General features: G+C 46.0%; 1 pseudogene; it reads right to left on the bottom strand.

Moving 5' to 3' along the window:
* Positions 1–3,755, bottom strand: part of LOC146350678 (uncharacterized) — a 49,276-nt pseudogene extending 45,521 nt beyond the window's left edge.
* Between the last annotated feature and the right edge of the window lie 10,953 nt (positions 3,756–14,708).

Raw genomic sequence — 14,708 nt, 5'->3', positions numbered from 1 at the left:
GGTTCCTGCATTTTTATATGGGAATAGCACTGTCCCAAAGTGGTCGGTTTACAACTTGTCCGTTTGTGAACATTCCATTTAAATCTCTTGGCCCACTCTTAGAGACCAACAAGAGAGAGGGAATTCCACCCCAAATGAGCTGATTGGCTGGAGGTTCCTGGCAGAAGGGAATGTAAGGACAGATTCAGCGCTGGCTAAGAATCAGGCAGTCAAGCAGTCTGACTGCCAAGCAGTCAGGCAGTCCTGGGGGACCATGACAAAGAATACAGGACTAAGGAATAAGTCCAGAGGTGGCTGAGATAAGCTTGAAAAGAGCCTAGAGAGGAGCACAGCAGCAGCAGAGGCTAAGAGCTGAAAGGAGACTCAAGAACCAACCAACCCAGGGGCTGAAATAATTTGAGGAAATTTCTGGGGAAGGTCTGGAAAGAAGGAGTAGAAGATCCCGGAGACAGCCTTCAGGAGGAAGCTGAGGCCTGAGTGATAGCAGGTTGCAGTGGGGCTCAGGGAATAATAGTTGCTGGACCAGATTGAAGAATGCAGGTGATGCTCTGCAAGAAGCCAGAGAAGTACCTGAGTGCAATGAACTCCAACCAGAGGGAGAACTGCCAGTATTATTCACGCATGCACGCACACACTTATTTATTATTATTATCTGCTAAAGAGCCATCACGGCAGTGTAGAACAACTTTGAACAATAAAACCCTGAAACAAGAAAGACAAGAACATTAAAAACAGTTTTAAAAATAAAAGCTTAAAAATCATAGGAATTAGATATACAAAAATACTTCCTAAGAACTTTGGAATAATAATATGAAAACTAAAAAGTTGCAGCATTGCAGAAAAGTGCATAGTCTCATTTGGGATTTGATAGCATTTTTGCCACATAAGAAGAATCCAAAATGAATCATCCAAGTTAGTCATTTTACTAGGTAAAGCCCTCTGAACCAGTCTGTGAGTAACTGGGGTGGAGTTTGGTAGGAAAACAGTAACGTACAATAACTAATAGTGATATTAAGCTTTATAATACACCTTACAGTGAAATAGACATATTCCAATATAGTTAAATTAATTTTAAAAATAAATATATTCAATATTTGTTTTACTTAGAAATATGACTCTCTGGTCTGTTTTGTCCTACACCTCTATGCAGCTATTGTAAAGGAAAAGGATAACAAGTGAATAAAAAGGTTCACATTTTATGGCGGCAGTGGGACTAGATAAATGAGAGCACAATCCTATTGGGATAGGTAGCCGCCACTAAACTTGGAGGTGACTGCCTATCCAATGGAGGGCAGGAACAGCCAGCGTGGAGGGGATTGTCCCCTCCGCACTTCAGCCACCCTGCATTCACGGCTAGACAGCTGATTTCAGCTGTCTAGCTGTGAGAAGTTGGAGCAGGGGGGACGGACGCTGGATGGCGGATAGGAAGTGTTGGAAAGGCACGTCTGCCCTCCCAGCCCCATCTTGCCCCCAGGAACGCCCTATTGTCACTGCTCCATGCTCCTCTTAGGGGGTGGAAGTCAGGTCTCAGGGAACCTACATATCCCATCGCCATCTAGCCACTGACTAGCAGCCATAGGATTGTGCCCTAAAAGGCCGATTTAAAAAATACAACTTTTTTGATGAAAGGTAGTGGGATAATAAGTAAACCCAGAAGCAGTGAGCCTCCACACAGCTCCTAGTTCTCAGCAGCATATGACGGGATGAAAGCCTGGGAAGCCTTAAGCATGCAAGAAAGCACTTTTATACCCCAATGCCATACAGCTGCTCAATGCTAGGGATGCTAGAGAATTCCACCACGGATCCCAGGGGAGCCGAATTCCAGTGAATTTGGCCCCCCGGAATCCATGGCGGAACGGAGCCCCCTGCCCCTCCACCCCGTGAAAGCCACGCAAAATGGACCCTACCTGGCTGTGGCTCCGGCTGTGGCTTCGGCTCCAGCGGTGGCGACGGAGGCGGCAGCTCCGGCTGCTGCTGGGCTGGTGCGGATGCAAATAGCGTCCTGAGTAGGGGACGCCATTTGCGTCCCTATGGTAGCCCGTGATAGGCTACGTAAATATTTACGTAGCCTATCACGGGCTACCATAGGGACGCAAATGGCATCCCCTACTCAGGTTGCCATTTGCGTCCGCACCAGCCCGGTAGTGGCTGGAGGCCCTGTCATGGGTTGGCCTGGTCGGTGGCTCTGTGGCCTGGCCACGGAGCGGATCCAGCCGGGCAGGATTCCAAGGGGGAGGAATGGATCACCTCCCCCCCCCATCGAGGATTCCAGGGGGAGGAACGGATCACCTCCCCCCACCTGCGGAACCCAGCAGAGCCAGGTAAGCGGGGTTTTGTACACCCCTACTCAACGCCATTCATCTTCTTTGGACGGTGCAATGTTTTGTACAATCAATTGGCACCACTGACGGCCTTCCCTGAAACGTTGTGCACATTCATATTTCCTGTCTTTCTTCTGGCCAAAGAGGATACCACCTTAGTCCAGCAATTTCCTCAGCCACTCAAGATACATACCAGATGAGCATCTCCCTAATCCTGAGTTGGGCAAAGGGCTGTAGCTGCCTGTGTGCAAAATCCTTCCCCTTGCTGGTAAGTACAATACCCACTTGCTCTCCTCTCTGGTAGCCAGGAGGAGGCCTGCTGCGTGCCATGCTGTGTATTGCAAACTGCTCTCCACAGTAGGGATGTAGGGATCTTGCTAAATCCCTCCTGCCTCTGTTTTGTAGATTATCAGGTATCTTCTGTTCCACTCATTGATGGAATTGGATTGTGTTAACCAGATTTTCAAATAAGCACAAATCCTCCCCCCCAAGTGAAAAACCAGTCTGCAAGTCAACAGAAGCTGCATGACTTGGAAGAAGCCAGTGTGCTCCAGAATCTGTGGGTCAGATTCATAGAAATCCAATCTAATTTAAAACCATTGCAGATTTCTCCAAAATCCCCACTCCACAGTGTAGCCTCCTTGAGAGTTGGGGGTTGCCAAGTTCTGCTCTGCTCTTTCCTGATCTGCACCCAACTGAGGGAAGTTGGAGAAATCTGCAGTCGAACCCAGTGAGTTTGGATTTCCATGAATCCAACCTGCAGATTCTGCAGCAGACTAACCTTTCCCCCTGTTGGGCAGATTCTGCAGACTTGCAGACCGGTTTTCTAACTTCCCCAAATTTTGTGCAAATTTTGTCATAGAAAAATATGCAAAATTAAAAAAAAACAGCCCAAAATGCACATTTCCCCTATAGGCTAAAGCATGAACATCCACATTACAGGGGAATTTGCACATTTTTGCAGATGTGAAATTTCCCAACTGTACATTTGTACAAATTTGGAAACGAGAAAATCCAATTCCATCAACGCATGGATGACAGAATGAAAGGTGCTTGACAATACGTAAAAAACACGTGAAACAGATTTTACACAATCCATACATCCCTAATCTAACCTCCATCCCTGCGCTTTCCAAGTGTGGGGCTGAACATTTACACCTCTGGAATTTCCCTTCCCCTTCTTGCCTGTCCAAGTTTACTTCTAATCAGGTTGACTGGAGCAGGGGAATGCTGCAGAGCTCTAAGTGGTATGGCAGGGATGGATAGGGATGTTGGATAAATCCTCCACGGACTCCAATAAGGCTGGATTCTATTGAATCCAGCCCCCCAAAGTCCATGGAGGATCGGATCTCCTACCTTGTCTTCCAGCACAAAGTCCTCGCCGGTGGATCTTCCCTGCCGCCGGCTCCGAAGACCCAGCAATACGGCCACCATGGCTGTATCGCTGGATTGCGGACGCAAATGGCGTCCGCTACGCCATTAGTGTCCCTGCTCTTTAACGTGATAGGCTAGTACAAATTTACATAGCCTATCACGGTAAAGTACAGGACGCAAATGGCGTCCGCTATGCCGGATGCCATTTGCTGACAATGACTGGCTGTGGCCAGAAATCCGGCAGCAGCTGGCCCTGGCCGGTGGCTCTGTGGACTCTCCGTGGAGCAGAGCTGGCCAGGGAGGATTCTGGGGGGAGAACCGGATTGCCTCCCCCACCCTGCGGACCCCCCAGCGGACCCAGGTAAGTGGGGTTTGTACACTCCTAGGGATGGACAGATCAGGCCATATACTGTCCATGTCAGTTTGGATGCATTCATTCATAAATCCACTCCATGCCCATTTCTATATCGATCTGCAATTTGTTGTTTTTTTAAAAAATCTGCATGGAAATTCATATTTAAGTACATATTTTTGAATATATGTCCAGAAAAAAATGCACAATTCTAAATGTATTTTCTCTCAGAGTTGTTGTTGTTCAGTCATTCGGTCGTGTCCGACTTTTCGTGACCCCATGGACCATAGCACGTCAGGCCTTCCTGTCCTCTGCTCTCTCCCGGAGTGTGCCCAAGTCCATATTCATTGCATTGGTGATGCTATCTAGCCATCTCATCCTCTGCCGTCCCTTTCTCCTTTTGCCTTCAATCTTTCTCAGCATCAGGGTCTTTTCCAGGAAGTTTCCTCTTCGCATTAGGTGGCCAAAATATTTGAGCTTCAGCTTCAGTATCTGTCCTTCCAATGAGCAGTCAGGGTTGATTTCCTTTATGATGGACTGATCTGACCTCCTTGTAGTCCAGGGGACTTGTAAGAGTCTTCTCCAGCACCACAGGTCGAAAGCATCGATTCTTCGGCGCTCAGCCTTCCTTATAGTCCAGCTCTCACAGCCATACATTGCTACTTGGAAAACCATAGCTTTGATTATGCGGACCTTTGTCGGCAAGGTGATGTCTCTGCTTCTTACTATGCTGTCTAGGTTTGCCATAGCTTTCCTCCCCAGGAGCAAGCATCTTTTAATTTCATGGCTACAGTCACCATCTGTGGTGATACATTACTAAATATATTTTATCCTAAAATATGTATGTTTCTGTGCATTTTGGTATATGGTTTTTGATCTGAGAACTGCATTGCAAAATGGAAAAGTGCAAAATCTGAAGGAAAACTGAATGCTCATCCAGGAAGTGCAGATCAGAGTGGTTCACTTTGAAATATGGAGCAAACAAGATCCTGAAGCATCACTACGCTATGGTGCCTCACCACACATAGAATTATAAGTCCAGGGTCATACATTCAGGGTGCAATCCTATGAATGTTTAGACTGGGGATGTCAGAAAAATCCACAACAGAATCAAATGAGTTTGGATTTTGATGAATCTGACTGGCAGGTTCCACAGCAGACGGGCTTTTCCCCTGTTGGGCAGACTCGCTCAACAGACGTGTGGACAGTTTTTCTGACTTTCCTGATGTCACACAAATTTTGTCTTTATACACACACACATGCACGCACACACCCAACCAAAAATGTGTATTTCCCTATATGCCAGTGGTTCTCAACCTGTTTCAGTCCATGGGCACAAGGCCAATCAAAACATTTTTGTGGTCCTCCTTTTTAGTTGTTGTTGTTGTGGTGGTGGTTACATGATTAAAAAGAGTAGACACATTTTGGTTTGAAATTTATTAATTTATTAGATGTAGATGTTCTCTTCTCACTGACAAGCTTTTGAGTGTCTGGAGTGGTACTTGATTTGTTGTTGTTCAGTCGTTCAGTCGTGTCCGACTCTTCGTGACCCCATGGACCATAGCACGCCAGGTCTTCCTGTCCTGTGCTCTCTCCCGGAGCGTGCTCAAGTTCATATTCATTGCATCCGTGATGCTATCTAGCCATCTCATCCTCTGCCGTCCCCTTCTCCTTTTGCCTTCAGTCTTTCCCAGCATCAGGGTCTTTTCCAGGGAGTTTTCTCTTCGCATTAGGTGGCCAAAATATTGGAGCTTCAGCTTCATTATCTGTCCTTCCAATGAGCAGTCAGGGTTGATTTCCTTTAGGATGGACTGATTTGACCTCCTTGCAGTCCAGGGGACTCGTAAGAGTCTTCTCCAGCACCACAGTTCGAAAGCATCAATTCTTCGGCGCTCAGCCTTCCTTAATGCACAACAAATATCACTTTCCACTGCGAGTTGATTCCTCTGTTTGGACTTAACAGGTGACCAACCCAAAAATCCCATCTCACACGCATATGTTGATGCAAATGACAAAAGAAATCTGACTGCGTGTGCTGACAGATTTGGATAATTCCTTGTCATGCTGGCTCAAAATTTTTCTATGGTTGACTGCTTGTACACATCTTGGGTTGCAAAATCACACCAACCTGATAAATTCAACAGATGTGAAATCCCCATACAAAACCCCCACAAACGAAATAGAAAAGTGTGTAATAAACTAACAAACATAAAGTTGAAAATCATGTGCAAACTTACATTTTACAACAGAAATTATAAATAAACTAAAACAGCATGTTCAGCAGGACAGAACAAATGACATGATAACCACTCAGCATGATAGAGCAATCTACACTTGCAAACCACACATTTCTAGACAGGTCACTGCCACCTTCCCACCAAAAACAAGTTTTTAGTTGTGGCCCAGCCGTTAAGCGGCGCTTCTGTTATATGAAAGTGTACAAATATAATTAATGGGTCTTATTGTGCTGTTTTCCTCCTGTAAAGAAGGTTGAGTTGTATAAACACCAAGTCTAGAACATTTTTATTTGAACTGTATATAGATACTCACAAACTTTCTCTGACAATGGTATCTATAGTTAATTTTATACAGTTATATATTCGTGTGGACCACTGGAAAAGTCACCGTGGACCACCAGTGGCCCATGGACCACCAGTAGAGAATCACTGTCATAGGCTAAAGTGTGAAAATGCACATTTTTGGGTGGGGGGTGCACATTTTGGGGGAATTTGTGCATTTTCACAAGGGCAAATTTGCACAAATGTGCATTTGTGCAAATCCAGGAACAGAAAAAAAATCCACTTCCAACAATGGGCAGACCGTGGGACAAAAGGCACCTTATAATCTGCAAAACACAGGTGGAATAGATTTTACGCAATCTGTACATCCCTAGTTTAGACAGACATGCTGGCTGGGGAATGCTGGGAGTTCTGGGCTTTTTTCTGTTTAAACATGCATTGGATTGCACTCTCATTTTTGTATCAGTATTTTCTTTATCAAGGTATTTGTACCCTGACTTTTGGCCACCTTGGAGGCTTACAATAATATCAAGATAAACACTTATGCAATTTTAAATCCCCGCAAAATAATTAAAAGACCACAATTTAAAACTGAGAACAAAATAAGTTCACCAAAAGCGCCATCTGTCAACAGAAGCAGAAAGAAGCTTAGCTCAAAGCTCAAACCCCAAACCAATTTGGTTTTATTGGGCTGGTGATGATCACCTGTGCATAGAGGAAGGGGAAGCACACTCTTTCTCTCTCCCAGGAACATAGTATGTTGCATGCGGTGCTGCCATGTGGACATAAGCTTGGCTATTGCAATCCACCCCACCCTCTGTGTGAATTGGTCCTCTATGGAGAACATCTGCCTCACACATGATACATGTAGTGGAGGGAAGGGGTGCATCCCCTCTTCTCCCCCTCATGCACTAGGCCCTAGTATTTGCTGGTGAAATAGCTTTAACAAAATACGCACACAAAAACATCAACTTAAGGCACCAGATCCTTACTCACCAATATGCATCAGTTTTCCAAAAGGGTCCATGTAGCAATATTTGCCCCTCTCTCCTTTAAAAAACATCAAGAAACCAACAAAAACTATGTATTTCTTGAAATCCTGATAGGAGGATATATGTTATTTTTGGATTTTAAATTGAGTGTTCCTGGAGATATGGACTTAATTTTCTTTAATGGCATATGGCTCAAAAATATTATCTCTAATAAAAAGTAGAGAGAGAAAATCGCATTATTAAACCATGGTCACATAATGCTGCAATTTATCCAGCTTAATGAGACACTTTCTGTAATACACTTTACTCCAAAGAGATATTTTCATGCTATCCATTAAAAGTCTCAAAATTAATTACTTTAATTTTATTTTTGTGCTGTTTTGTTGTTTCATAGAGACTTCCTTAACTTCAGTTTTTATTGTGTTTGCCCCTCTCAAGCATTAGGAATATGTACTATGATGTCCCCTTTTTAATGGTATTCATACCATGCTGTCTTAAACAATTATGTGAACTAATGACCTTATTAAAACTTCAATTGCCCTACAAATATGTGCAGTTCCCATGCAAAACTTAATTTATTGGTGTGTCTCTTGGAAGAAGTTTGTAGTGGCATTGTACTATGGTGGCTATATGTCCTACTTTACAGAATGCCATCTTTTCTTTGTAGGCCCACAGAGGGCCTCTATTCGAAGGAGTCGCATTTGAAGGTCTGTCTAGTCCAAGTTTGGTTTAAAGATAAAGAAACATAAGCCAGGGCAAGCCAGGGCAGCAGCATTAACATTTCTGCTGCCCACTTTGAATCTAAGCCACCTCCCCCTCAACCTAAATGTGCAAGTAAGGGTCTTCTAATCAGATAATTAGAACTTAGGACAAGTTATTCCCTAAACTTGTTTGAAGGACTGGAAGCCATTCTTGGTTTGAAAATCAAATTTGTGCCTTTTATCAGGCTTTGATTTAGTCACTGGCCTGGTTAGGGATGTCTGTTGCTGGAAAATCTGGATGTTTTTTGGTACTTCGGATTTCTGCTGTGCACCCGACTTGCTTTTGTGAGCCGAGCTGCATGGTTTCCTTGAGTTCGGAGGACTTTTACACTTGAGGGTCTGTGCGCCTTGGCCATAATTTGTGCAAATAGAGATTTGCACAAAACATGGCCCCAAATTGCGCAAACCTGCATTATTTATGCATATTTTGGCCGTAAATTCCACAAATTTGTGCAAATTATGAAATCTGTGCAATTTACAGCCAACATTTGTGTGATTTTTTAATGCCCCCCCATTATGGAGATTCCATCAGCTGATCTGACTGGTTGTGCACTGAGTCGGGCCAGTTGGCAGAAGTCAGAATGGAATCTGGGGGGCTGAGATGACAAAAGCTTTTTGAGGTCTACCTATCAGATTTCTCTGATATTGCTAGTCCTGGTTGCCCATTGTGAGTTTCAAAAGTGCCTCTACACAAGTCCTCCCCACACCCACTGTTGGAATATAACTATTTATGGGTCTCCTTCTAACTTAAAGTGCTAGTGATTGTTAAACACAGGGCTGTTCCATGATTGCTGTGCGTGGGCCTCTCTTTATCCAGCCTCAGGGTTGTGAGACACAAAAACACACATACTCTGTACTAAGGATGCTGGAGAAATCCGCCATGGACTCAAATGAGACCAGATTCCAAAGCATCTGACCTCTGGAATCTGCAGCGGACTGGCTGCATTCACTTCGCCATCCAAAAGAGTTCCCCCAGGGCAGCTCTCCAGCTTTCTAAAAAACATGATAGGCTAATGGAAGCTGCCATTAGCTTATCACAGGAAAGTTACAGCCATAAATGGCATATTGTATGACATTTGCAGCCATAAAGCACTTGCTCTTATCTAAATACAGCCATAAACGGCTGCAATTTAGGTAAAAGTAAGCGGTTTACAGCTGCAAATGGCGTTAAATATGCCATTTATGGCTGTAATTTCTCTGCAATAGGCTAATGGCAGCTGCCATTAGCATAACACATTTTTTAGAAAGCTGGAGAGCCCTCTGCCAACTCTGGCAGATGCGGCAGGGCTCTGGAGGAATCTGCAGGGCCCCAAGCGGCCCAAATTGCCCCACCGTGGACCCCCTGGACCAGACATTGGGGGGTTTGTACATCCCTACTCTGTACCCATGTGCCATGAATGCTTCTCATAGGGTTGGAGCATGAAAGGAAAGGGTTAACACCCTCCCAATGGTTCTGAACCTGATAGGTGCACCTACCTAGCACCCACTATTTACAGTTTTTTTAAAGATTGACACATAGGGATGTATGAGAATTTCATTTCTGCTCACGAAACCTGAAAGCATGCCCTGTTCAAAGCTCTGAATGTGAGCATGAGCACATGTCCACTGAAAACATTCATAAATTGTCAAACGCATGCTTGCATTTATCTCATTCCTGAATCCCAGTACAATTTGCACAAGTGTCTAGGGATGTCAGAGAATTCCGCCATGGAACTCGGTGAGGCCGAATGCCAGTGCATTCGGCCCCCCGAACTCTGTGGGGGAATGGCCTGCCCCCCCACGGATCCCCCCCGAGACGAGACTTACCTGGGGCGGATCATCTGGGCGGCTGCGGCAGCTGGTCTTCCGACCGGCTGCCACCACCGCCATTTGCAGTCTTGTAAAAAAACAACAAAAAAAACCCTGTGATAGGCTATGTAAAGATTTACATAGCCTATCATGGCTGGGTTTAAAAACAACAACAACAACCGCATACGCAAATGGCTGTGGCTATGGCTGCCGCCATTTGCGTTCCTTATTTTTGGCCATCTTAAACTACGTAAATATTTACGTAGACTATGATGGGGAAAATAAAGGGGAATGCAAATAGCGTAGTGGGCGCTATTTGCGTCCCTTTTTGATTCGCCGTTTTAGCCTACGTAAATATTTACATAGGCTGAAACGGTGAATCAAAAAGGGATGCAAATAGTGCCCGCTACGCTATTTGCGTTCCCCTTTATTGTCGTCGTCATAGTCTACGTAAATATTTATGTAGTTTAAGATGGCCAAAAATAAGGAACGCAAATGGCGGTGGCTGTAGCTGCCGCCATTTGCGGACGTGTTTTTTTTTTTTTTCCTCAGAGCCCTCCGCGGCTGGAAATCTGGCTGCGGATGGCTCTGGCTTGGCTGGGCCTGGCCGGCTGCTCCGCGGAGCTGCCACGGAGCACAGCCACCCATGGAGGATTCTGGGGGGGAGGAACGGATCACCTCCCCCCCTGTCGAGGATTCCGGGAGGAGGGACGGAACGCCTCACCCCCCACCATCAACATAATCCGCGGAAAGGTAAATGACTTTCGTACATCCCTACAAGTGTCCTAATTTGCTTAAATGTCCTAATTTGCAGAAATTTTCTCCAATCAGCCCCGCTTTACTCTATGGTGGATATTTGCTGAAATTTGGGGGAACTTATACAAATCTCCCATTTGATCGCTGCTTGGTTTGTGCAATTTTCTCATTCGCACATAAAGAAAGAAAAAACCTTTTAAAATGACCATGCTGCTCCAGGAGTCCGGCATGGTCATTTTAAAAGGCTTTTTCTTTCATTAAAACAGCGTTGCTTTAAACAAAGAGTTTATCGCTCAGGTACACCTAAGACAGCCTTCTTTTGGGAAGCCCCTGGGAAGAAGTGTTTTGGCTGAAAGTGAACAGAGATAGAGGATTTCAATTTAAAAAGAACACCCACAAACAAGGCGGTGAGCACAATTCATTTTTTTTTAAAAAAACTTACATATTTATTATCGGAATATACTACACTGCGCTTTTATTTACAAAAATTCCGCGACTCTTTGTGGATGATGAAAAAAGCTGCATGACTGCTGGCTCCGCAGGACCTCGTGGTGCCGTTCCACAGAGGATTCCGTGGCATGGACTGAAGGGAATTCGATCCCATTTCAGACTGTGGCGGAATTCTCTGACATCCCTAGTCCCATGTGGACTCTTGCACATGGCCACATGAGTTGGGTTATTTTGCCCTCTCAAAAAGGAGGGGAGATTATACAAATCTGGCTTTCTCATGTGTAAATTTGCATGTGGAGCTGTTGTGTCACATGCTACTTTGTGCATGTGATGGGGAGGGGTGTGCACCCATAATGATATCTTGGGAGTCCGAGAGGGGGGTGGAATTTGGACTCCACCCTGCTTTGCCTCCCGGACTCCAGTCCTCTGACCTCTGAGCTTGCCGGACCTGGTGAGCGCCAAGTTGGGCAAGCACAGTGATCCCCTCTGGTCCACCAAGCCACCATGAAGAAGAAGAAGAAGAAGAAGAAGAAGAAGAAGAAGAAGAAGAAGAAGAAGAAGAAGAAGAAGAAGAAGAAAAGGTGGCTTATTCTTTTATGTAAAGGGCCTTTTATGCAAATGGTGGCCATAAAGCAGCCATTTACACAAGAATACAGGCATAAATGGACCATTTACACCTGTAATCTTGCATGAATGGCCGCTTTACAGCCACCATTTGTGTAAACAGCCCTTTATGTAAGAGAACAGGCCTCCATTTTTATGCAAAATGGCAGCTTGCTGAGGAAATGGGCAGCCACACACCACTTGCCAGGCACTATCCAGAGGGTCATGCAGCATGGTGAAAAGGGGTGGCTGGTTGGCGGGGGTCTGGCGAGTGGCACGAGGAGGACTGGGTTTAGTCTGTCCATCCCTATGCACCTGTCCTTCACTGTGTGAAGGCTGTTGAGTCAGGGATGATAGACCAGATGAAATATTTTATGCTCATACATTCACACAGAAAAACACATAAATTTGTAAAACAATGTTATGTCACTATTATAAACAGAGACTGCCTTATCTGTTTGGTGTTTGCACACTTTTTTTTTTGTTTGTTTTCTGGGTATTAAAACCCAGGATCAACTGGTATTACCTTGGGGTAAAATATCTGCTATGTACCACCTGTAGGGCAGGGGTCAGCAACGTGGCACCGGCATGCACCAATGCACCCCAGGACAACTTTCTTGGCTCCTAGCAAGATGTCCTATCCCTCCCACTTTTTTTTTCTTTTTTTTTTAATAACACATTGTCTTACCAGCAGCTGGGATGACTTCAAAGCTAAGTGAGAGCCTCCAGCAGCTGCCATCTTGATTTCCAATTAATGCCTCTCAGCTCCATGACTAACCATTGTCACCAGCTGCACCTCCCATGGCAGCCATTTCATGGTAGTGCTCAGAACATTTTCTCACCTTTCCAGATGTGCCCACAGGCCCACAAAGATTGCCTGCACCTGCTGGTGAGGGGTGATCCTAGAGGTGGACCACAGTCAACCCATGGGAGAGTCTCACTTCAGCTACTGAATTCCTTACAGGAAATGGTACAAACATGTGCGTCTCTCAAAAATGGAGTCAGGGCTGGTCAACATGTTACCATCCACATTATTTTTTTTCCTTTTCTTCACGTCACCCCCTGAGTCATCATATGGTTATTCCACCCGATGAAGAAAATTTGCACAGCAAGGCCAGCTAACCACAGGGAGTGGGTGCAGCTGCGGGCATCGAAACTCACCCTGACAGATGGAAGAAGCCGTGACAACCAGTGGCCTGCATTACAGTGGGAAAAGCATCACATGGAACTGGTTTCCAGCTTCTAGGGATGTACGAAAGTGACTTACCTTTCACAGATTATGTTGACGGTAGGGGGGAGGCGTTCCGTCCCTCCCCCCGGAATCCTTGACGGGGGGGAGGTGATCCGTTCCTCCCCCCCGGAATCCTCGATGGCCGGCTGTGCTCTGTGGCAGCTCCGCGGAGCAGCCAGCCAGGACCATCCTAGCCCAGAGCCATCCACAGCCGGATTTCCAGCCGCAGAGGGCTCTGGAGGGGGGGGGGGAAACCGCGTAGGCAAATGGCGGCGGCTACTATGGCCGCCGCCATTTGCATTCCTTAGTTTTGGCCATCTGAATCTACGTAAATAAGTACGTAGACTATTACGGCGAAAATAAAGGGGAACGCAAATAGCGTAGCGGGCGCTATTTGCGTCCCTTTTTGATTCACCATTTTAGCCTACGTAAATCTTTACGTAGGCTAAAATGGCAAATCAAAAAGGGACGCAAATAGCGCCCGCTACGCTATTTGCGTTCCCCTTTATTTTCGCCGTCATAGTCTACGTAAATATTTACGTAGACTAAGACGGACAAAAATAAGGAACGCAAATGGCAGCGGCCATAGCCACCGCCATGTGCACATGCGTTGTTTTTTTTAAAACCCACCCAGCCATGGTAGGCTATGTAAAGATTTACGTAGCCTATCACGTCGTGTGTGGTTTTTTTTTAAACCAGCCATGATAGGCTATGTAAATGTTTACGTAGCCTATCATGTTTTTTTTTTTTTTAACTTTACTGGGAAATGGTGGTGGTGGCAGCCGGTCGGAAGACTGGCTGCTGCCCCCGCCCCCGCCGAAACGCCGCCGAAACACCGCCGGGACCTGCTGCCAAGAGGACATTCGCACGAGATAAGTCCCATCCCGGGGGGGGCAGGGGGGTGTCGGAGAATTTCCCCACCAATATCGGGGGGCCGAATGTGTTGGCATTTGGCCTCCCGGAGATTCGTGGAGAAATTCTCTGCCATCCCTACCTCCACTGTGTATTCATAAGGGATATGATTTAGGTCATACCTGTATGCTTTAGTGGTTTTCCGTACGTTCTTCAATTTAAGCTGAAATTTTGCAACAAGAAGCTCATGATCTGAGTAGGGATGGCGGAGAATTCTGCCATGGATTCCAGTGAGGAATACAGCCCCCCGGAATCCGTGGCAGTAGAGCCTCCTGCCCCCCGCCCCCCCCAGAATCCCCTGGGACAGCACTTACCTGGGGCTGATGTGGCGGATTCGGTGGGTGTGGCGGCGGTGGGTGTGGCGGCGGTGGCGGCGGTGGCTGGTCACCTGGCCGGCCGCGGCTGGGCTGCTGCGGCTGCCATTGCCGTCCTTCAAGCCATGATAGGCTACGTAAGAATTTACGTAGCCTATCACGGCTAACCCCCCCAAAAAACCCAGCGTACGGAAATGGTGGCAGCCACGGCAGCTGCCATTTGCGTTCTCTATTTTTCACCATTCTAGCCTACGTAAATATTTATGGGGGGGGGATTAGCCGTGATAGCCTATGTAAATTCTTACATAGCCTATCACAGCTGCCTGGCTGGATGC

Source organism: Heloderma suspectum, chromosome 3 (assembly GCF_057233095.1).
Source record: "Heloderma suspectum isolate Gila_16-S chromosome 3, 16-S_ref, whole genome shotgun sequence".
Taxonomy (NCBI): Eukaryota; Metazoa; Chordata; class Lepidosauria; order Squamata; family Helodermatidae; genus Heloderma; species Heloderma suspectum.
This window is presented reverse-complemented; position numbering and strand designations above follow the sequence as displayed.